A 24,625-nucleotide genomic window follows, 5' to 3' on the forward strand; every position below is an offset into this window, starting at 1 on the left:
TCCACATACATACATATCGTCTGGGAAAGCTCAACGAGTCCCCAGATGCCCTGTCCCGCTCACGTGCGCCAACGTGCAAAAAGACCGCCTGAGGGCCATCCACGAAGACCTCTACCACCCGGGGGTCACGTCCCGCAACCTACCTTACTCCACCGAGGAGGTCAAGGCCATGACCAAGGCTTGCCAGATCTGAGCAGAGTGCAAACCGCACTTCTACAGACCAGACAGGGCCTGCCTGGTAAAGGCCTCTGGGCCCTTTGAGCGACTAAGCGTGGACATTAAAGGGCCCCTCCCATCCACCAACCGCAACATTTATTTCCTCACTGTCATCGATGAATTCTCCCGCTTCCCCTTCGCTGTCCCCTGCCCCGATATGACCGCGGCCTCCGTAATCAAGGCACTGCACAGCATCTTCACGCTGCTTGGTTTCCCCGCTTATATTCACAGCGACCAGGGTACATCGTTCATGAGCGATGAGCTGCATCGATATCTGCTCAACAAGGGCATCGCCTCGAGCAGAACGACCAGATATAACCCGCGGGGAAACGGGCAGGTGGAGAGGGAGAACGCAACAGTTTGGAAGGCTGTCCTTCTAGCCCTACGGTCAAGAGGTCTCCCAATCGCCCGCTGGTAGAAGGTCCTACCCGATGCCCTACACTCCATTAGGTCGCTCCTCTGTACAGCCACGAACGAGACCCCTCACAACTGTTTGTTTGTCTTCCCCAGGAAGTCCACCTCTGGGGTCTCGCTTCCACGTTGGCTGACGACTCCGGGACCAGTTCTACTCCGGAGGCACGTGAGGAGCCATAAGACAGATCCGCTGATCGAGAGGGTCCAACTACTATATTAAAACCCTCAATACACCTACTTCGAGCACACCGACGGCAGGCAGGACACCGTTTCTGGTGAGCTCACTTCTCGGCAGCTGTCTGGTTCTCTGGTAATTAAAGCCCTTGAATTATCAATCTTCTCTCCTGAGCCGTAATTGAGGGTATCTCACATGTGCGAGAATCATAGAATTTTTCTTTTTCATAGAATTTACAGTGCAGAAGGAGGCCATTCAGCCCATCGAGTCTGCACCGGCCCTTGGAAAGGGCATCCTACCCAAGCCCACACATCCATCCTATCCCCATAACCCAATAACCCCACCCAACCTTTTTGGACACTAAGGGCAATTTAGCATGGCCAATCCACCTAACCTGCACATCTTTGGACTGTGGGAGGAAACCGGAGCACCCGGAGGAAACCCACACAGACACGGGGAGAACGTGCAGACTCCACACAGACAGTGACCCAAGCCAGGAATCGAACCTGGGACCCTGGAGCTGTGAAGCGACTGTGCTAACCACTGTGCTACCGTGCTGCCCCTAAGAAGGAGTACTCCCTCCCTCTCGGGTTCCTGAACCTCTACGGACCCACCATTCCCGTATGCTCCATGAACTCTCCCAGCTCCTTCGCCATCCTCAACCTTCCCGTCGACTTGAGGCTTGACCCGTGCACCTTTGGCTCCATTTCACAGTGAAAATCTCCGCCCATAATCAGCTGGTACTGTTCAAGTCTGGAATCACTCCCAGTATCCCCTTTATAAACCCTACATCATCCCAGATAGGCACAAACACATTGACTAGCACCACCAGCACCCCTTCCAGCATCCCACTCACTATCACATACCGTCCCCCCGGGTCCCCTACTTCCCTCGCCTCCACAAGCCCCTTTTTTTGCTCGATAAAATGGCCACCCTCCTCGACTTCGAATCAATCTTGAGTGAAATACTTGCCCCACCCATCCCTTCCTCAGACTAACCTGATCCTTCACCCATAGGTGCATTTCCTGCAGAAAAATCACCTCCACTCTCAAACCCCTGAGGCGTGCAGAAAGCCTGGATCTCTTGACCGGTCCATTCTAACCCAAGGAGTTCCACATTATGCCTATGTCTCCAATCCCCTCTATCACCTGCCATCATCCACCATCAGTTCAGTCTCACTTAATCCCAGTCTGAACTGGGCCCATCCCAGATGACCCCCCCTCTCCATCCATGACCATGCTCAACCTCAAAACCTGCCACGTTACATTCCATCCCCCCCCCCCCCACAAACCCCCTATCCCTCCCCGCTTCCTGGCCACTCCTAGTGACCTCCTCCCCCGCCTCTCCTCCATTCACTGGCATTGTTTGCTAGCGTGGTACCTCCTGCCCGAAAGCCCCCTTTCCACACTTTACCACCCCTCCACCCACCAATCCCTCTTTAGCCTGCACAACCAGCCCCTAACCCCCCTGAATACTAAAATAATACAAATTCACAAATAACCTCCTCCCAAAAACAAAACAAGTGGTGGGAGGGGGGAACGATCTCCCACCCTTACGAACTTACAACTTCAAAATATTACCCCCATCGGCAACCCAGAACAACAATAACTCCCAACTTTTATGGATTGATCCCCTCCATCCCACACCACCCCTGTTTTCCCCCAACTTATTTCCCTTGTAAAATAATTTGCCTCCTCCTGCGTCTCAAAATAGTGCTCCCGGCCGGCAAATGTTACCCATAGTCTGGCCGGGTACAACACCCCAAAGCGAATCTTCCATCTGTACAGCACATCACTGGCCTTGTTGAATTCCACACGCCTCTTCGGCAGTTCCACCCCAATGTCCTGCTAAATCCGGATTCGATTACTCCCCCATTCACAGGCTCACTTCACCCTGGCCCACTTCAGGATCTCCTCCTTATTCACAAACTTGTGCAACTGTTGATTCCCAAATTTCTTTCTCCGTCAGTCTGGCCTCAATAAAAGTCGAGATGGATTCGCACGTAAAAAGAAGTTATTTTATTCAGCTTGCAAGCTTGATTCATTTCATAGAAACATAAGAGACATCCAGTCTCCTACATCCCAGAAAGCGAATGAACAAAGAGACAAAGGGATCTCTGCAAATCAATTCAAATGGTATCAAGTTTCACATACTCGACGCCCATAGGTCAGCCTATATCCCTCCTGACCTGTTTGATCTATTCTGATTGGCTCACTTCCAATCCCTTTCTCTGGCCCCTATCAATGCAGCATCACTCTCATAGACACACATCTTCCTGCTTTTTCCATGTGGTCTCAAATCCCTTTGTCTCTATCTGCCAGAATCAAAGTAGCTTATTTCTACATTACATTAACTAATATCTCTAAAGTAACTATTTTATATCATTCGTCACAACCGTTCAATTACCGCCCATGGCGGCTCACCTGCTCTTGGCTTCTGCCTCAAGGACCTGTGGGCCTCTATCACCTCTTGCCCAGCACCTTCTCCTCCACCATCCCGGCCAGCATCGCCAAAACGTACTTTGTGGCGCTTTTTCCCTCCACACCCTCTGGCAGACCTGCAATTTGCAAGTCATGCTGTCTGGACCTGTTCTCCGACCTTCAACATCAGTGACTTGCATAGATACCGCAAGATCCCCAGCTCCACCTCCAAAGGCACAATATGATTACTCTGGTCAGACATCACCTTTTCCACCTCATGTATCGTCGCCCCTTGTGCCTCTAGGCACTTCTCCACCCGATCCAATGATCCTTGCTGAGGTGCCGCTGCTCCCTCAATCGTCCTTGACCAGTCACTGTGCCTCTGCTGTCGAAATCCCTCCTTGATGAAGTTCATCAATTGCTCCACCTGAGGCTTTCCCACTGACAGTGACCCTTCCCCCTCCGCTATTCTTGAAATTGGTGCTGCGCCACAGGTCTTCTCCAACTCCTTAAACAGGTCCTTCACTGTGTTCTGCCGGGTCTGATAGCCAGTAGACATGCCAATAATGGGAGAACCTTTCCTCCTCCACCTTCCGTGCCACTTTTCTACTGAAACTACCCAGCTAATGGGTAAAAAGTGCCAAAACCAATGGCTTCGAGCTGGGGTTGCACTGTGTGCGACCACTCACTCTATGGTCGCTACTGGAAGTTGACCTATTTCACTCTTAAATGCGGATGTTAAGTTACTTGCCAAAGTCATGGCAAGGATGCCTGGAGTCCTGCCTCCCAGAGGTGATCTTGGAGGATCAGACAGGCTTTGTTAAGGGTCGGTAATTGTCGTTATCTGGGGGTCCAGGTGGCCCACAATTGGGCCTCAGTTCATAAACTAAATTATGCTAGTCTGGTTGATGGTGTCAAGTCCGACTTGCAAAGGTGGGATAACCTCCCCCTGTCCTTGGTGGAATGTTCAGACTATTAAAATGAAGGTACTCTGAGATTTTTATTTATTTATTTTTCAATGTATCCCCATATTTCTCCAAAAGTCCTTTTTTGTCAAAGTCAATGAATTAATGCCTTCCTTTATTTGGGTGGGTAAGACTCCAAGGATCCATGAGGCTTTTCTCCAAAGAGATAGGCAGTCTGGGGGCTTGGCTTTACCCAATTTACTATTTTACTACTGGGCAGCCAATATTCAGAAGATATTGTTATGGTTCAGTGATCTTGGTTCCATATGGGGACAAATATAAGCGAGCTTCTGCAGTTTCTAGCCTTGGTGCAGTGGTGTGGTATTATCAGGCATTGCTGTACCTAAGAGGCTGATCACCATTGGTTAAACCTAGACGTTTACCATGGGCTGTTGATAAGTAGCTCCGCCCTGACAGGCGGAGTATAAGAACCGGTGCCGTCCCAGGAGCCTTCACTTTCTGTACCGAAGCTGCTGGGGAACAAGTTCTAGTCGATTAAAGCCTTCAGTTATGAAATCACTTTGTCTTGCGTATAATTGATTGTGCATCAATTTAATTGACTACACTTAAGCTGGAAGGATGGATCTCCGAATCAAACCGGAGTGCCTACAACTCAGCCCCCACGCGGACAACTCGGCTGCAATATTTAAACACTGGCTGGCGTGCTTTAAAGGCTACCTCGAGACGGCCGGAGGCACCCCCTCAGGAGAACAGAAAATGCATCTCCTGCACTCAAGGGTCAGCCCTGGGATCTACACCCTTATCAAGGAGGCGGAGGACTATGATGCCTTGATCGAACTGTTAAAAGGATTATATCCGCCCTGTAAATCAGGTCTATGCACATCACCTGCTTGCAACCAGACGGCAAAGCCCCGGGGAATCGTTGGAGGATTTCTACCGGGCGCTACTGGTGCTGGGCCGGAACTGTGGCTGCCCGCAGGTTTCGGGGAGCGAGCACATGGAACTTTTAATCAGGGCTGCCTTCGTAGCAGGTATGAGCTCCTCAGAGATCCGCCAAAGACTCCTAGAAAAGGACACCCTGGGACTTAGAGAGGCACGGACCCTGGCAGGGTCCATGGACGTAGCCTCCCAAAAAGCGCAGTCCTATGCGCCCTACCGCGCGGCGGCCACCTGGGCTGCATGGCACCCCGCAGCGGCAGCCCCACAGACCTTCCCCCTGACCCCGCAGGCCTGCGCTGCAAGACGGCCCGCTAACGCCGCCGGGCCCCGCTGTTTCTTCTGTGGGCAGGCGAATCATCCCCGTCAGCGCTGCCCGGCCCACACCGCCACCTGCAAAGGGTGCGGCAAGAAGGGCCACTTTATGGGGGTCTGCCAGGCCCGCGCAGTGGCCGCGGTCTCCAGCGACTCCGGACCGCTGCGGCAACCCCCCCTTCAGGCCCCGACCGGCCAGCGCTCACCGCCACCCCCCTATCCTAGGGCCACGTGCGACCAACGGGCGCAGCCATCTTGCCCCCCGGACACCACGCTGGACGGGTGGGCGCCGCCATTTTGTCCATCCCCGCCGCCACCTTGTCCATTCCCGGCCACCATGTGCGACCCATGGGTGACGCCATCTTGGATGAGGCCCCAGGCCCCCAGCACGGCCGACTACACGCTGCCCAATCAGAACTCGCAACAGCTTCACCTGGCCTCGGTGACATTGGACCAAAGTCGACCTCGGACACTCGCAACTGCAACAACGACGGTCTTCATCAACGGCCATGAGACGTCTTGCCTGATTGACTCTGGGAGCACAGAAAGCTTTGTTCACCCCGACACAGTAAGGCGACTGTTACCACTGGCCACCTCCTCCGCCGGACTCTTTTTTAACAGGGGGTGAATGTTGTATTATCAGGTATTGCTGTACCTAAGAGGCTGATGACCATTGGTTAAACCTAGGAGTTTACCATTGGCTGTTGATAAGTAGCTCCGCCCTGACAGGCGGGTATAAGAACCGGTGCCGTCCCAGCAGCCTTCACTTTCTGTACTGAAGCTGCTGGGGAACAAGTTCTAGTCGATTAAAGCCTTCAGTTATGAAATCACTTTGTCTTGAGTGTAATTGATCGTGCATCAAGTGGTAACCGCAGTGTTGGCTTTTTCTTCCGTAAGATGTTCCCTGAATCCAGTGTTGGTGTCCACCCTGAGAATCTGAAAGCAGTTCAGGCAGCATTTCAAGCTCTGTACCATGTCTTCACTCACCCTCACCTGCAACAACCACCTTTTAATGCCAACGATTTTGGACTCAACGTTTATGTCATTGGAGGGAGGGGGGGTTTGGAGAGGTTTGGAGACCTGTTGGTGGAGGGGAGGTTTGCCAGTTTTAAGGAATTGGCTGAGAAAGTCCGACTGCCTGGCTCCACTCTTTTCAGATACTTTCAGATTTTCAAATTTTTGCTCAAGGTTTTTCCTTGACACCAACCTCTTCCTTGTTGAAGAGGATTTTGTCGTCTAGGACCTGGGATTGATCTCGGCTCTGGGTCACTGTCCGTGTGGAGTTTGCATATGCTCCCCGCATCTGCGTGGGTTCACCCCACAGCCCAAAGATGTGAAGAGTAGGTGGATTGGCCATGCTAGATTGCCCCTTAATTGGAAAAATATATAATTGGGTACTCTAAATTTAAAAAAAAGGGGGGGAGAAATGTTTTAAAGTAAGAGGATTTTGTCTTGGCTGGGTCTGGTGGGGGGGTTATTTCATGCATATGCAGCCATGTCCTTTCAGCAGAGTCAGCTCCATTGAATGAGGTGAGGGCAAAATGGGAGGTTGAGTTGGGTTCCATCTGGATGTTGAAGTATGGAGGGAGGCCCTCGACAGGCTCAACTCCACGTTTTTATGTGCTCAGCTAAGTCCAATTCAAGGTGGGTGCAACTGACTAAAGCAAGGATGAGTGGATTTTGCTCTAGGGTGGACGACAAGCGTGAGATTTACTTTTGGGGACCGGCTAACCATATATGTTCTAGTCTTGTCCCAAATTGGTAAGCTATTGGGCCTCTTTCTTCAACACCATGTTGGACATACTCAATGTTGATTCGGATCCATGTCCGCTAGTGGCCACTTTTGGGGTATTAGACTGATCGGCGCTTCAGACAGAGTGAAGGCGGATATCCTCAACATCGCCTCTTCAATAGCCCAGATACGAGACTTCCGGTTGCGGCTATGCCTAGGTAGGTCGCACGTTCGGCAGCTCCCGCCGGGAACGGACTTTTGGGCTCTTCAGAGGGGCCCCAACGGCAATTGTTCAACGGCTTCCAGTGTGGGAAGGTGACAGCAAGGTTCCCCCGACACTATATGGATTGGACCAGGAGTGGAGAGGTTAAAAAAGTGATCCTGGTGCAGCGGAAAGTGCGAGGGAGGAAAAGCAAGATGGCGGCAGGTGGAGACCAAGCAGCGTGGGCGCAGTGGTCTCAGGAGCAGCAGGAGTTTCTTAAACGCTGCTTTGCAGAGCTGAGGACAGAAATGCTGGCGCCAATGAAGGCGGCGATTGAGAAGCTTGTGGAGACCCAGAAGGCCCAAGGGGCGGCGATCCGGGAGGTGCGGCAAAAAGCCTCAGAGAACGAGGACGAGATCTTGGGCCTAGCGGTGAAGGTGGAGGCGCACGAGGCGCTGCACAAGAGGTCGCGGAAAAATTTGAGGACCTGGAGAATAGGTTGAGGAGGAAGAATCTTTGGATTCTGGGTCACCCTGAAGGAGTGGAGGGGCCCGATGCCGGAGCATATATGAGCACGATGCTCAATTACATGATGGGCGCGGGAGCTTTCCCGAGGCACCTGGAGCTGGATGGGGCTAATCGGGTCCTGGCAAGGAGACCCAAAGCCAACGAGCCGCCAAGGGCTGTAGTGGTGAGGTTCCACCGCTTTATGGGCAGAGAGTGTGTCCTGAGATGGGCCAAAAAAGAGCGGAGCAGCAGGTGGGAGAACTCGGAGATCCAGATTTATCAGGACTGGAGTGCGGAGGTGGCTAAGAAGAGGGCTGGTTTTAACCGGGCTAAGGCGGTGCTCCATCGGAAGGGGGTGAAGTTCGGGATGCTGCAGCCAGCGCGATTGTGGGTCACATTCCAAGACCGGCACCACTATTTTGAAACGCCTGATGAGGCATGGTACTTTATCCAGACTGAAAAGTTGGACTCAAACTGAGAGTTTGTCGTGGGGGGTTGTTTACTGTGTTAACTGCGTTTGGGGAATGTTCTTTTTGTTTTAAGAACATAAGAACTAGGAGCAGGAGTAGGCCATCTGGCCCCTCGAGCCTGCTCCGCCATTCAATGAGATCATGGCTGATCTTTAGTGGACTCAGCTCCACTTTCCGGCCCAACACCATAACCCTGAATCCCTTTATTCTTCAAAAAACTATCTATCTTTATCTTAAAAACATTTAATAAAGGAGCCTCTACTGCTTCACTAGGCAAGGATTCCCATAGATTCACAACCCTTTGGGTGAAGATGTTACTCCTAAACTCAGTCCTAAATCTACTTCCCCTTACTTTGAGGCTATGCCTCCTAGTTCTGCTTTCACCCGCCAGTGGAAACAACCTGCCCACATCTATCCGATCTATTCCCTTCATAATTTTATATGTTTCTATAAGATCCCCCTTCATCCTTCTAAATTCCAATGAGTACAGTCCCAGTCTACTCACCCTCTCCTCGTAATTCAACCCCTTCAGCTCTGGGATTAACCTAGTGAATCTCCTCTGCACACCCTCCAGTGGCAGTACGTCCTTTCTCAAGTAAGGAGACCAACTGAACACAATACTCCAGGTGTGGCCTCACTAACACCTTATACAATTGCAGCATAACCTCCCTAGTCTTAAACTCCATCCCTCTAGCAATGAAGGACAAAATTCCATTCGCCTTCGTAATCACCTGTTGCACCTGTAAACCAACCTTTTGTGACTCATGCACTAGCACACCCAGGTCTCTCTGCACAGCAGCATGTTTTAATATTTTATCATTTAAATAATAATACCTTATGTTGTTATTCTTACCAAAATGGATAACCTCCAAAATGGATAATGTTAAACCAATCGACATGTAGATTAAAATCCCCCATGATAACTCGGTGTTGGAGGGACAGGGCCCCGCGGAGGAAGAGTGGGGGTGGAGGCCCGGGGATGGGGAGTTAGGGTAAGGCAGCAAAAAGGAGCTGCGCCAGAGGGCGCAAGGCCGGCTCAGGAAAGCGCGGGCTTTTTCCTGTGTTAGGGAAGAATGGGGGCAGGGCCGGGGGGGGAAGGGCGGTGCTGGAGAAGAGCACACACTGACTGCCAAGGGGTGGGGGGATTCTCACTCTGGGGGGTCGATGGAATGTCGGGAGAGGCCGGGGTCAGCAGGAGTCAGCTGACTTACGGGAGTGTCATGGAGGGAGCAAAATGTCTAGATGAGGATCTAGCGGGGGGGGGGGGGGGGGGGGGAGGGAGGGAGGGGTGGGGGGGGAACTGGGTTGCTGCTGCATTGGCCAAAAGGGAGTTGGAAGTAGGAGAGGTAGTCGGGGCGGGGGTCCGCCGCCTGGGGGACTGGAGGGTGCGGGAGGCGCGGGCACGTGGTTGGCCTAGAAAAGGAGATGGCTAGTCGGCAGGGGGGCGAGTCGCCCCCCGATCCGGCTGATAACTTGGAATGTGAGGGGCCTGAACAGGCCGGTCAAGAGGGCCCGGGTGTTCGCGCACTTAAAGGGACTGAAGGCAGGCGTGGTTATGCTCCAGGAGACACATCTGAAAGTGGCAGATCAGGTTAGGCTGAGAAAGGGATGGGTAGGGCAGGTCTTTCATTCAGGGCTGGATGCGAAGAACAGAGGGGTTGCAATACTGGTGGGGAAGCGGGTGTGATCAAATATCGCTGTTTGTGGTTTGGTATGAAATTTTGCTTGATAGTGTTCGAATGAAGAACCTTGGCTTCTTTTTTACAAAAGGTGCTACAAAATGAAAGTTGGTGTTGTAGTCAGTGACTGGCCACAGGAAATCCAGTTACTTTGGGCTTTACCACGAACCCTGTTCCTGTAGTGGAAGTTCTACCTTCCATCTAGTTGCAATTTACATCTTCGGGGCTGCATGCTGCCAAGGTTGAGTAAAATGATCTGCTTCAGCCCGTGCTCAGTGATTAACCTCAGACTCAAAGGTGACGTCATCATATAATAATATAATAATTTTTCTTTAAAGGTATGGCAGGAAAGACTCATGTTGTCATCTGGTAGACAAAATATAATTTCAAAGACATTTGCAAATTAATTTTTGTTTATAAACCTGGAGTTATTACAGAATGTTGGCTTTGTGAAAGCATTCAACTTAAAACAATGTGCTGGATATAACTAAATGGGAACAAAGTTCCATAGTGGACGCCGAGAAACACAACGCTATAAAATGGTATTCAGTGTAGGGAGAGACTAGGATGCCATTTAAAAATGGCTCCACGGCCTCTGGAGCCCCCTGATGCAAACCTCCCCCAATTCACTGTGAGGGAGTCCCCCCACACAAGGCACCCCCAGCCCACTCACCACTGTGTGAAAAATGCTAGTTTGGCCACCTAGGCAGTGCCAACCTGGCAGCATCCATGCCAGCTGGCAGTTCCACCTGGGCACCTTCGCAGTGCCAGGCTGGCACCCAGGAGGCACTGCCAGGGTGCCAGTGCCAGGCTGGCTGTGCAGAGCACCCAGGTAGCACTAGCAGTGCCAGGGTTACACCCTGCCCAAAGGGCATATGCCTGGGAGCCTCTGATCCCCTTGGAGATCCCCACAAGTCATGCCGTCTGGTCCCCAATTGTGGAGACCAGTACTGAATGGCGCTCAGCTGAGGTCTCCGAAGCAAAGCAGATACTCCCCCGCCCCCTCCCATACCTTGGGAATCTTCAAATTAAAGTGAGACTAGCTGTTAGATCTTGCGTGACATTGTGAGCCAGGTAGAGCCGGGGAACAGAGTCTCCCGGCTTCTATTGGTCACACTGCGCCGAGCTGCTTTTCGGACACTGCATGGCCATAAAATCATGCCCTATATGTTGGGTGAGCTGTAAGTGGGGTCATGTTAAAATGATAATAACTTGCATTAATTTGATTCATCCATGGAAGAAACTTTCCGATTTCTTTGATAGTTTTGAACTTCAAAGAGAATGGGAGGAATATTCAATAATGTACATTAGTGCAGAGGAATGTATATTGGTGCAATGTTAAGATGGCGAGGTGGTAGTGCCCTGTTGCGGCAGTGTCATGTTATGCTATGATACCGTATTGCCAGAGCAACATAACTGTATGATTATTGCTGCACCGGGTACTTTATATATTGGTATATTAGGTGTGATCATGCCAAGCACCTTCTCAGCCTAACTGGTGAATCCTGTGATGTTCACAGACGTTCTCAGCCTCCGAATCATAACACTCTAGAACACAGCAGAAAATTCCGGAATGTAGCACAACATTCAAATACACAACACAGCGTTCTGAAACATGGCATAACATTCAAGAGCATGGGAAACTTTAGCAAAAAGCTCAATTGGCCCAGCAAACCTGACCTTGAGTCACCTGATCTACCGACCTTGTCACCGTAACCCTTTACCTCATCGTCTAACATCCCACTGATTTCATAAATCCTACTTCTCATCCGACTCATCAACCCCACCTATTGCCTTCTCACCTCATCCGACAGTCCGTTCTCTTTAAAGGAACACATATGACTCTCTTCTATTCTAATTTAAATGGTTTCGTAGCCTTGCCTGGCAACTTATCCTATAACTCATTTATCCTTTGGGGTGATGACATTTTCCTGACTGTTCCTCTTAGATTTGATTTGATTTCCCGTGGGATTTCAACGCCTTTTCACAGGGAACAATTTTCCCAAATCAGTTTTGGTAATTTCTTTAATAATTCTAAAAACGTTGGTTAAAGCTACTAAACATGTCCTCATTCCTGACTTCCTTAACCTTAAAAGGAAAGTTACAGCAAAATTGCACTTTACGAACCTTTAGCGGGTTAAAGCAGTTGGAATTGGATAGTACAAGCACAATATTTGATAATCATTCAAAATTAAAACCTTTTATTTCATGGTTTTCCCACAAAATAAGCGGCTGGCACAGATGTAGAAAGTCCATTTAAACCCAGGCAACATACTGTACTCACCTCCCAGTTCATTAGTCAGTCTGATTTAACACAATACAGATAAATTTTAACAGAATACCTTAAACAGCCAACCTCAGTCTGGGACTGAAAGACCAACAACTGTTTTGAGAGGGGAACTTTTTCACAACTCCCTTTCTTCCTTCAGATGCCTCAGACAGTGAGAGGGGCGAATCTTTGTCTATTGAAATACCGACAGTTGCAGGTCAGCAATTGTACAAATGTGTAGTCACTGCATGTGTCAGGTCAGTGTCTGAGCAGATTACAGTAAGAAGATAATGCAAGTACATCAAATCCTGCCCAAGGTTACAACTCCACATTATAAAGCTTCGATTAATAATCTTTTAATTGTCCTCTCGTACGCAAAAGATTTACAATGATCTAGGATCTTCTTCCTCTCTCCAATATTTTCTGAGCAGAATATGGTGGGCTGGGGTGGGGAAGAGAAAGGAGCCATTTTCCCATTCGCTGGTGGCCTCCATTATTGTCTTCTTATGATGTGCAAATGATGAACAGATGTCACTGGCAGATTTCCCCAGTGCCAGTCCATCTAATCAATTTGAGCTTATGTCAAGCATGCTGGTATGATACAGTCATTCTCCATTCCCATTGCAGGCAGGCACCACCAGAGAATCTTGCTAAATTTATGACAAGGCCACAAGTTTGGAAAATCGGGGTGAGATTCTCCGACCCCCTGCCAGGTCGGAGAATCGCCGGGGGCTGGCGTGAATCCCACCCCCGCCGGTTGCCGAATTCTCCAGCACCGGATTTTCGGCGGGGCGGGAATCGCGCCGCGCCGGTTGCCACCCCCCCCCCCCCCCGGCAATTCTCCGGCCCGGATGGGCCGAAGTCCCGCTGCTAGAATGCCTGTCCCGCCGGCGTGGATTAAACCACCTCTCTTACCGGCGGGACAAGGTGGCGTGGGCGGGCTCCGGGGCCCTGGGGGGGGCGCGGGGCGATCTGGCCCCGGGGAGTGCCCCCACGGTGGCCTGGCCCGCGATCGGGGCCCACCGATCCGCGGGTGGGCCTGTGCCGTGGGGGCACTCTTTTCCTTCTGCCTTTGCCACGGTCTCCACCATGGCAGAGGCGGAATAGACTCCCTCCACTGCGCATGCGCGGGGATGCCGTGAGCGACCGCTGACGCTCCCGCGCATGCGCCGCCCGGCAATGTCATTTCCGCGCCAGCTGGCGAGGCATCAAAGGCCTTTCCCGCCAGCTGGCTGGGCAGAAATCAGTCCGGCGCGGGCCTAGCCCCTCAAGGTTAGGGCTCGGCCGCTCAAGGGGCGGAGGATTCCACTCAAGGGGCGGAGGACTGATTTGCGCCGTTTTTGGCGCCGGTCGGCAGACATCGCGCCGATTACGGAGAATTTCGCCCCTTTTGTGACGGGGATAAACCCTATCATGCTGGAGATGCATCCCTAACTAGGGGGCATTGGTGTAGTGGTATTGTCGCTGGGCTAGCATTCCAGAGTAATGTTCTGGGGACCCTGGTTCGAATCTCACCAGGGCAGATGATAAAAATTGAATTTTAAAAAGAGTAGGGTGGCACAGTGGCGCAGTGGTTAGCACTGCTGCCTGCGCTGCTGAGGACCCGGGTTCGATTCGGGCCCCGGGTCACTGTCTCTGTGGAGTTTGCACATTCTCCCCGTGTCTGCGTGGATCGTTTAGGGCAGCACGGTAGCACAAGTGGATAGCACTGTGGCTTCACAGCGCCAGGGTCCCAGGTTCGATTCCCAGCTTGGGTCACTGTCTGTGTGGAGTCTGCACGTTCTCCCTGTGTCTGCGTGGGTTTCCTCCGGGTGCTCCGGTTTCCCCCCACAGTCCAAAGATGTGCAAGTTAGGTGGATTGGCCATGATAAATTGCCCTTAGTGATCAAAAAGGTTAGGAGGGGTTATTGGGTTACGGGGATAGGGTGGAAGTGAGGGCTTAAGTGGGTCGGTGCAGACTCGATGGGCCGAATGGCCTCCTCTCAGGTTCTTTTCACAGTAACTTCATTGAAGCCTACTTGTGACAATAAGCAATTATTATTATTATTATTATTCTGCACTGTATGTTCCATGTTCTTGATTATGTTCGCTATAGTTCAGAAGAATGAGGGAAGATCACATAGAAATCTATAAAATTTAACAGGACTAGACAGGGTACATGCAGGAAGGATGTTCCTGATGGTGGCACAAGAATCAGTTGAGGCCAAAACATTGTATGTTTTCAAGAGACAGTTAGATATAGCTCTTGGGGTGAAGCGGATCAAAGGATACGGGGGGAAAATGGGATCAGACTATTGAGTTGGATGATCAGTCATGATCATAATGAATGATGGAGCAGGCTTGAAGGGTCAAATGGCCTACTCCTGTTCTTATTTTTGATGTTTCTATGATTAGTAAGGTCCTTGTGTAGCAGCAGACTTGGGTTGATGTAGACCTTCTCCAGGAACTTCCTTGTTGCAATCTCCCTCCTTACATGGCTCAGGACTGGGAGCCAAGGGAGCTGAGTTGATTAGAGGGTACACAAGATGATATGCTTTGTTGTGTTGAACTATTACTTCAAGATAGATGGTTCAGGGTGCACATGGTTGATGAGACAAGTAGCTCGAGGAAACAGTCCAATGGGCTTCCCCAAGGATCTGTTCTAGCCCCGACCCTTTTCAATCTCTATATCAACAAATGCCTCCAACACTGGCTTGGAAGTTCATCAATGCTGACGATATCTGCTCTACTTTTCAGGCTTGAACATTTTCTAAACTAGTGGCAACATTGAACAACGATTTTGCAAAGCTGGCCAACAACTGTAAGACATGGTGCCTTCAGCTCAGCAGCAGCAAAACAGTCTCAGGTATATTTCACCTCCACAATGCCAACACCAAGAGGGAACTCAACATTTCATTGAATGACAAGAGCTTCACAAAAATGATCCCTGGGAGAGCTTGTTGTATGAGGAACATTTGAGGACTCTGGGTCTGTACCTGTTGGAGTTTAGAAGGATGAGGGGGGATCTTATTGAAACCTACAGGATACTGCGAGGCCTGGATAGAGTGGACATGGAGAAGATGTTTCCACTAGTAGGAAAAACTGGAACCCGAGGCCACAGCCTCAGGCTGAAGGGACAATTCCTTTAAAACAAAGATGAGGAAGAATTTCTTCAGCCAGAGGATGGTGAATCTGTGGAACTCATTGCCGCAGAAGGCTGTTGAGGCCAAATCACTGAGTGTCTTGAAGACATAGATAGATAGGTTCTTAGAACATAGAACATAGAAAAATACAGCACAGAACAGGCCCTTCAGCCCACGATGTTGTGCCGAACCTTTGTCCTAGATTAATCATAGATTATCATTGAATTTACAGTGCAGAAGAATTTACAGTGCAGAAGGAGGCCATTCGGCCCATCGAGTCTGCACCAGCTCTTGGAAAGAGCACCCTACCCAAGGTCAACACCTCCACCCAACACTAAGGGCAATTTTGGACACTAAGGGCAATTTATCATGGCCAATCCACCTAACCTGCACATCTTTGGACTGTGGGAGGAAACCGGACCACCCGGAGGAAACCCACGCAGACACGGGGAGGATGCGCAGACTCCACACAGACAGTCACCCAAGTCGGAATCGAACCTGGGACCCTGGAGCTGTGAAGCAATTGTGCTATCCACAATGCTACCGTGCTGCCCTTAAGAACAAATTAATCTACACGTATCATTCTACCATAATCCATGTACCTATCCAATAGCTGCTTGAAGGTCCCTAATGTTTCCGACTCAACTACTTCCACAGGCAGTGCATTCCATGCCCTCACTACTCTCTGGGTAAAGAACCAACCTCTGACATCCCCCCTATATCTTCCACCATTCACCTTAAATTTATGTCCCCTTGTAATGGTTTGTTCCACCTGGGGAAAAAGTCTCTGACTGTCTACTCTACCTATTCCCCTGATCATCTTATAAACTTCTATCAAGTCGCCCCTCATCCTTCTCCGTTCTAAAGAGAGGTAGCACCCTCAACCTTTCCACCCTCAACCTTTCTTGATTAACATGGGGAGCAGGGGTAATAGGGGAGAAGGCAGGAGAATGGGGTGAGAAAAATATCAGCCATGTTTGAATGGCGGAGCAGACTCGATGGGCCGAGTGGCCTAATTCTGCTCCTATGTCTTATGGTCTGATGGATAAGCGATTGAATCATGAATAACATTCCATTTACCTTGACTGAATATTGATATACAAAAAACCTCTGAGCAAGACAGCAGCAAAGATTAAAATGCCAAACAACCTTCTCAGTCAGCTTGTTGGCCCTTCATTGGGAGATGCTCAAAACCTGAGGACTTCAGCTCTTACTATCGTCCACTCGACTACAGAGTACTGTGCACCAGTATAGTACAACTTATCCCATACCAATCCCCAAAATAGCAATAAGATAATGATCCCCAGCTAGCCTGCTTTAGTAGTGTTGGTTAAGGGATAAGCATTAATCGGGATGCAGCAAGAACTCCCCTATCCTTCCTCAAATAGTGCACAGGATCTTTTATGTCTGCGCAGTAGGGTAGCCAGGTCCTCGGTGCAACATCTCATTCAAAAGCAGTACCACTGACAGCTCAGCACTCTGTCCGTACTACATTGAAATTATCTGACTGAACTGTAACTTTCTCACAAAGAACATTGGTTTCCAATTAGCAGTTGCATCTTCTTCATACTCTTCACAAATTTGTACCTTCACCTTCAGTACTTTAAATCTCACAAATTTCACATTCCTACCCTGTGTTGAAACAAGATATTAAACCTTTGCAAGAGAATTCTGCACATGTAGATTCTGGTTAACCAGATCTTTAATATCAAACTATGTTGAGTGTGGGGGTGCCTAGTCTTTGCTTCCATGGTGTTTCCACTTTGGTAGCAGGGTGTGATGCATGTACTCTTAAACCTTGACTTGTGTCTCAAAGTGGCAGGAGTATGTAAGGAGTCTGTCACAGGAGGCATTTAGGGTTGAGGCTGCCTTTGCTTGATGCCAACTGAATCCCTTAAGCACCAGTGTTGAAGTATAAAAAAAGTGAAAAGGGAGGGTAAAACGATCAGAAATTCTCAGAAGATGCTATTAACAGTCATCAGGCACGAGAAAGCTTAACCTGTATCCTTACCCTACCCACCCCTGGTCAACCACTTCTAATTAGTACTAACTTGAATCAGCATTATGGGAGTGGGAAGTCCTGAAGACTGTAGTCCCTATTTGATAAACTTGGGCCAACATCAATAAGTTAAAATGAAATTTCTGTCTCAACCATGGGTGGACTTCCTGCACTTAAATTTCCAAAAACTGGATGGGAAATATATGCAGACTGTTAAATAAAAGGACTTCTTGGGTTGCAGATTCTTTTCTCACTAGTTACAAACACCTGAAACGCCTGCCATGTGCTTCAGTTGGAATGACTTTGATTTTCACTGTGGAAGTCACTTAACATTGATATTTTTGCTATATTTCTTTGTCAGAGTATTGGCCGACTCCTGCCTGCTCCCATTTCTTATGTTTCTGGAATAACTAATCATTCTCTTGTCAAAAATGCAATAGTCCCATGTGCATTTTAAACTAATTTAATAGGTGTTCAAGTTGGGTCAGCGGGTGATTTGTGTCTCACTGAAGAGGGGAGCTCCTTCTGACTTTTCAACAATTTTGGAAACAAGTCTTTGCCTCAGTTTTCCTGATGTTAGAGCCAGTGTTGATGTAAAGGGATTTTCTGTCTCAGAAACACATCAGTGACAGTATGGTGATGGGATTTGCAGGTAATCTCATTTGTACATCATCATGCTACCAGGCTGTTCTTTTTTTATTCCTTCAGGAAAGAACTTTCAACGATCCAGTGAGATGTTGTGCCGTGTAGCAGTCTTCAGTATCTGAACTGTTATAGCATACCACTGAAAAATAAACCTGAAATAGGAGCAATGTCACCCATCCTGTATCTGGACTTAAGATTTATGTTTATTTTATTTCTGGAACAATACAGGATAGAAAGGAAGCCACTCCCTTCACACTAACTGTCTTGGCTGTTTGGAATAGCAATTAGGCACACTTTTTCTTATTCTGTGGGCTTCGTTGACTAGGCCAGCATTTTTATTACCTATCCCTCATTGCCCTTGAGGAGGTGGTGATGGGTTGCCTTCTTGAACTGCTGAAATCCATGTGGTGTAGGTATACCCATCGTACCTTTTGGGAGAAAAGCAAATTACTGCAGATGCTGGAATCTGAAACGAAAGAGAAAATGCTGGAAAATCTCAGCATGTCTGGCAGCATCTGTAGGGAGAGAAAAGAGATAACGTTTCGAGTCCGATGACTCTTCGTCAAATGCTGCCAGACCCGCTGGGATTTTCCAGTATTTTCTCTTTCGTACCTTTTGGGAGGGAGTTTCAGGATTGTGACCCAGCGACAGTCAGGATGGTGTGTGGCTTGGAGGGGAACTTGCAGGCTGTGGTATTCCCATTCGTCAGCTCCCTTGTCCTTCTAGGTGGTAGAGATCATGTGTTTGCCCATATTGCTGCAAATTGACTCCCTTCTAATATTTATCCAATTCCCTTTTGAAAGTTACAATTGAATCTGCTTCCACCACTCTTTTAGGCAGTGTATTCCAGAATGTAACAGTTCACCGCACAATATGTTTTCCCTCTAGTCACCTTTGCTAATTACGATAAATTTGTGTGGACAGGTTACTGACCTTGCTGCAACGGGAAACAGTTGCTCGATCAAAACCCTTCATTGCTTTGAACAACTTGGATTGGATTTGTTTATTGTCACGTGTACCGAGGTGCAGTGAAAGTATTTTTCTGCGAGCAGCTCAACAGGTCATTAAGTACATGAAAAGAAAAGGAAATGCCAGTTTTGCTGGCATTGAGGGAGAGATTGTTGTCGCTGCACCACTCCACTAGGTTCAAACTTTATCAAATCTCCCCATGACTTCTTTTGTTCTAAGGAGAACATCATCAGTTTCCACATTACTAACGACTGTCATCACTCTCTGAGGCTTTGACAGCCAGAATATTCTAGCTGAGGTTGAACCAATGTTTTATAGTTAGTTTAGATAGTTAACTTGATGAAGGTGAGCTAGGTGGGGCTTGCAACACAAGTGAGCAGCAGTACACGTTATTTATAGAAATCTGTTGGCTGGTGAGGCAGCCCAAGTTCCTTCTTGGTTTCACAGCCCTGGATTCAGACCTCACATGGCCTGCATTTAAGGAAAGATTGAAGGAAAAGCTGAAAACATTGGAAGTACACAGTAGGTCAGTTGGGATTTATAAAATCTAGCGGTGGGATTCTCAATTCTTGAGACTAAGAGCACAATTCTCCGGAACAATGACTAAGTGTGGTAGCGGGCGGGAATTGCCGCAAGCTTACCTGCGCTCGGCCCAGCGATGCCGGCAACGCAATTCAACCTTAATTGGTTCACTGATCGGGAGGAGGGGGCACTGAGTGCCAACCCAGACCCGTCCCATGGAATGGCAGAAGTGGCCACCAGCTCCCGATTCCTGATGACGCCGCGTCTCGAGGTCAGCTCACAGGACAGGGTGGCACAGCTGTTAATGTGCCACCGACAAGTAAGCCGGGGCCCTCTGGGCCCCGAGCCCCCCAGAGGATGCCCACCAGGGGCATCAAAGAACAAAGAACAAAGAAATGTACAGCACAGGAACAGGCCCTTCGGCCCTCCAAGCCCGTGCCGACCATACTGCCCGACTAAACTACAATCTTCTACACTTCCTGGGTCCGTATCCTTCTATTCCCATCCTATTCATATATTTGTCAAGATGCCCCTTAAATGTCCCTATCGTCCCTGCTTCCACTACCTCCTCCGGTAGTGAGTTCCAGGCACCCACTACCCTCTGCGTAAAAAACTTGCCTCGTACATCTACTCTAAACCTTGCCCCTCTCACCTTAAACCTATGCCCCCTAGTAATTGACCTCTCTACCCTGGGGAAAAGCCTCTGACTATCCACTCTGTCTATGCCCCTCATAATTTTGTATACCTCCATCAGGTCGCCCCTCAACCTCCTTAGTTCCAGTGAGAACAAACCGAGTTTATTCAATCGCTCCTCATAGCTTATGCCCTCCATACCAGGCAACATTCTGGTAAATCTCTTCTGCACCCTCTCTAAAGCCTCCACATCCTTCTGGTAGTGTGGCGACCAGAATTGAACACTATACTCCAAGTGTGGCCTAACTAAGGTTCTATACAGCTGCAACATGACTTGCCAATTCTTATACTCAATGCCCCGGCCAATGAAGGCAAGCATGCCGTATGCCTTCTTGACTACCTTCTCCACCTGTGTTGCCCCTTTCAATGACCTGTGGACCTGTACTCCTAGATCTCTTTGACTTTCAATACTCTTGAGGGTTCTACCATTCACTGTATATTCCCTACCTGCATTAGCCCTTCCAAAATGCATCACAGGCCATGGGACGAGGTAGGCAGCTGGCTGCCTCCAGCTCAGATGTGCATCCTGGGGAAAAACCTAGACATAACGGTAGAGTTAGGAGGGCCAATGACATTGAGGATCATTGAGGGCACTGGGGGAGGAGGAGGGTGTTGGCGGGTAGGTAGGGGATGGCACCATTTGGAGTGGGGTTTGTACAACACATTAAACACCTTTTTTGCACAACCATTATGGTCACTTCCTTCTGCATTGTGGACCCATTGCCAATCTCTCCAGGCATCCCCCCCCCCCCCCCCCCCCCCCCCCCCCCCCCCCCCGGTGGTGCTCATCTGCCCTCCGGCCGTGGTCATGTCCCTGGAGCTGTGTCCCATCCCCTGGGTGTTCGGATCTTGCATGTGTGGTGTTACCTCCCGCATTGTTCAAGCACAGTGTCCAGGCATCAAGGTGTGATTGGGGTGCTAGGCAATGATTCCCACATGCTACATGCCCCGCCCACCGACGAGAATCCACTTGGCATCTGTGATGTGCTCACTTAACCATGATTGTCAATTCCCTATTGGCAATAGCCTTCAGCCGAACAGCCGGAGACCTCAGCAGTCGGTGGGGGTTACGGCTGGTCGTTGGGGCAGACAGGTAGGGACAAAGGTTTCGCCCGGAACATGTACACACGATACAGGGATTGGCCTGCTGGTGCCACGAGCTGTTTCCCCCCCGGTTGACCCCCAAGGTGGCGGCCCACCCTTGCGGAGGTTCCCCCACACCCAGTTGAGGGTCCCTCACCCCCCACCGAGCACTGGGATGGCAATCCCAGTGCCCCTGAGCTTGTTGCCTGAGTGCAAAGATGGCTGCTCACCCTCTTGGATCTCCACAGCAGCCTTTCCGCCAGGTTCACGTTTTTAGAAAGGAGTGCTAATTGACGCCAGCGTGAGCACTTTCTGGGATGGCCGATGAATGACGGGAGGCCGTTGGATATGGGTGGCTCTCATTAATTGTATGGAAATGGTGCTTAAGTGGTGATAATTGGTTTCTCGCCACCCTACAGCAAGATCCTGATTTTGCCTAAGGGATCAGGCCGGTTGCATCGCAAACTGTTTGCTGCCTGATGTGGATTTCGTTTTTTGCCTCTCCCGCTATTCACCGGCCTCCAGCTTGTGCGAGAGCGTAACTATACCAGAGAATCATGCCCTAAGTGTTGATGCTGGGTCAGGATTCTTGGACAGCAAAGCTGGCACCGCACCTTAACTAATTCAGCAATCTTGGAGGGGCTAGCAATGGCACCTCGTGGAACACAATAGATTCCAATGAAAAATGGTGCGGGATAATACGCTGGGTCTGTGATTGACACTCAGGAGGCTGACAAGCTACAGCCACATATACACACCTCACTCCACACACACACTCGGCCCAGCCAACAAGGTGGCACTAGTTGCACTGGAGCGCACCCATCCTGCTGATGGGCCGGCCCATTCACGTCAGCTGATGGAGAACCCCGCCCTAGATCTTTTGTTAGAAGGTTGTACTCTGAGCATCAGCATTCTATGCCCTATGCAAAACACTCCATTAGGCATGGAATGATTGTGAAGGAGAGAAACCAGCCAAAACTGTGCATTCAAGCATGTCCACATGGCTTAAATACAACACAACATGCAGCGTGTGGCAATATCAGGGTCACTCCTGCGGCAGAGCCCAGTCCAACATCCTTTACACTGAGTTAATGCGAATATTCACATTATTGCTTGGAGGCTCCAGTGTCCAAGAGATTTGCTTCTCTGGCTTCAGTATTATTTGCTGTGGGATAGCCTCCTGCTGTTCCAATTGCCTATCTGGATGACAAGGTAAAGCGTACAGTAGGTTATGATATTCTTTGAGATAATCTTGGGCCTATATTGCAAGGCACTATTAATTAAATGTTTCTTCAAGACGCTTATATAATATTTTGATTGTATGGATCTCAGCTTCACTCAGCTTCTGATTGTAACTGTGCTACTGATGTAATGAGCCAGGGAGGGGAGCCTCATTTTCTGTCAAGCTTTCCTCATTCTTCCAATGTGATCTGTAAAAGCCAAGGGATTCTATATAGGGATGCAGATTGCTATGTGTTTCACCAATCATATCCTGGAATTTGGGGAAAGTTGAAACGTGGAATGCAGTGGGATGACAGAGCAGGAACAAGCATTTAGCAGGACAGAGGGTGAAAATCAGCAGGCACTAACATTTTGCAGAAAAAGTGGATATCAGCAGAAAGCAGCATTCAACAACAATAAGATGTATTTATATAGCACCTTTCATATATCATAATATCCTAATATCTTTCAAAGGAGGGTTATCAAGCAAATTCTTCTCACTGAGCAGCAGAAGGAGATAAGAACATAAGAACTAGGAGCAGGAGTAGGCCAACTGGCCCCTCGAGCCTGCTCCGCCATTCAATGAGATCAGGGCTGATCTTTTGTGGACTCAGCTCCACTTTCCGGCCCGAACACCATAACCCGTAATCCCTTTATTCTTCAAAAAACTATCTATCTTTATCTTAAAAACATTTAATGAAAGAGCCTCTACTGCTTCACTGGGCAAGGAATTCCATAGATTCACAGCCCTTTGGGTGAAGAAGTTCCTCCTAAACTCAGTCATAAATCTACTTCCCCTTATTTTGAGGCTATGCCCCTAGTTCTGCTTTCACCCGCCAGTGGAAACAACCTGCCCGCATCTATCCTATCTATTCCCTTCATAATTTTATATGTTTCTATAAGATCCCCCCTCATCCTTCTAAATTCCAACGAGTACAGTCCCAGTCTACTCAACATCTCCTCATAATCCAACCCCTTCAGCTCTGTGATTAACCTAGTGAATCTCCTCTGCACACGCTCCAGTGCCAGTACGTCCTTTCTCAAGTAAGGAGACCGAAACTGAACACAATACTCCAGGTATGACCTCACTAACACCTTATACAATTGCAGCATAACCTCCCTAGTCTTAAACTCCATCCCTCTAGCAATGAAGGACAAAATTCCATTTGCCTTCTTAATCACCTGTTGCACCGACTTCCGGTGACGGCGGGCGGGAGGCGGCCGCACAATGGAGGGCTCCCATTCGGGAACAGCATTTTCGGGGCTTTAAGCCCGGTCCCAGGGACAACGGAGGCGACAGAAGCAGGGAGAAGGCACGGAGGAGGCACAGTGAAGACACAGGAGGGAAAAAAACCCCCACAGAAAAATGTCGTGAGTGAGCAAAAAAACGGCCGAAAAAAAACCAGCTGAAGGTCCGTCAGGGAGTGGAAAGGTCACCGCGGGGTCACCAAGGAAAATGGAGGCTGGAGCACCAGGGAAGGCCGCACTGCTTACGGCTGAAGAAATAACTAAGGTGATGGCTGCGGAATTTGAAAAGCAGTTGGCGCAGATTGCGAAATGCATGGAGACGGTGAGGAAGGAGATGAGGGAGGTTTTGAGTCTGCTGGTGGAGGAGGCGGATTCCCCGGTGAGGACGGAGGTGGCGAGCGCAGTGGCGGAGGTGCGAGAGCAAGGGGAGGCGCTGAAGGAAGTGGAGGAGACGTTATTGCAGCACGGTGATCAACTTGCCTCGATGGGGAAAGAGATGCGGAAGGTGATGGACACTAACAAGGATCTGCGAGGAAAAATGGAAGACCTGGAAAACAGATCCAGGTGACAGAATTTGAGGATTGTGGGGCTACCCGAAGGAGTTGAAGGACCGAAGCCAACTGAGTATTTTGCCGCGATGCTGGCAAAACTATTGGGGGAGGGGGAGGATCCCTTCCGATATGAACTGGATCGGGCTCATTGGTCGTGGAGGCCTGTACCAAAGGCGAGTGAGCCGCCAAGGGCAGTGACTGTGTGCTTCCGTAGGTACAGTGTGAAGGAGAAGGTCCTGAGCTGGGCCAAGCAGAAGCGGGTGGTGCAGTGGGCTGGAGCTGGTATACGTGTATACCAGGACTTTACGGTG

At 49.5% G+C, this 24,625-nt stretch overlaps 1 protein-coding gene across 1 annotated transcript in view; it reads right to left on the minus strand.

The window, feature by feature from the left end:
- Positions 1-12,475, minus strand: part of LOC140389052 (S-arrestin-like) — a 155,161-nt gene extending 142,686 nt beyond the window's left edge. Inside the window, exon 1 of the mRNA XM_072473212.1 lies at positions 12,335-12,475. The gene's annotated coding sequence lies outside the window, so the exon portion shown is untranslated. The remainder of the gene's footprint in view (positions 1-12,334) is intronic.
- Positions 12,476-24,625: the final 12,150 nt, after the last annotated feature.

Source organism: Scyliorhinus torazame, chromosome 14, assembly GCF_047496885.1.
Source record: "Scyliorhinus torazame isolate Kashiwa2021f chromosome 14, sScyTor2.1, whole genome shotgun sequence".
In the NCBI taxonomy this organism is placed as follows: domain Eukaryota; kingdom Metazoa; phylum Chordata; class Chondrichthyes; order Carcharhiniformes; family Scyliorhinidae; genus Scyliorhinus; species Scyliorhinus torazame.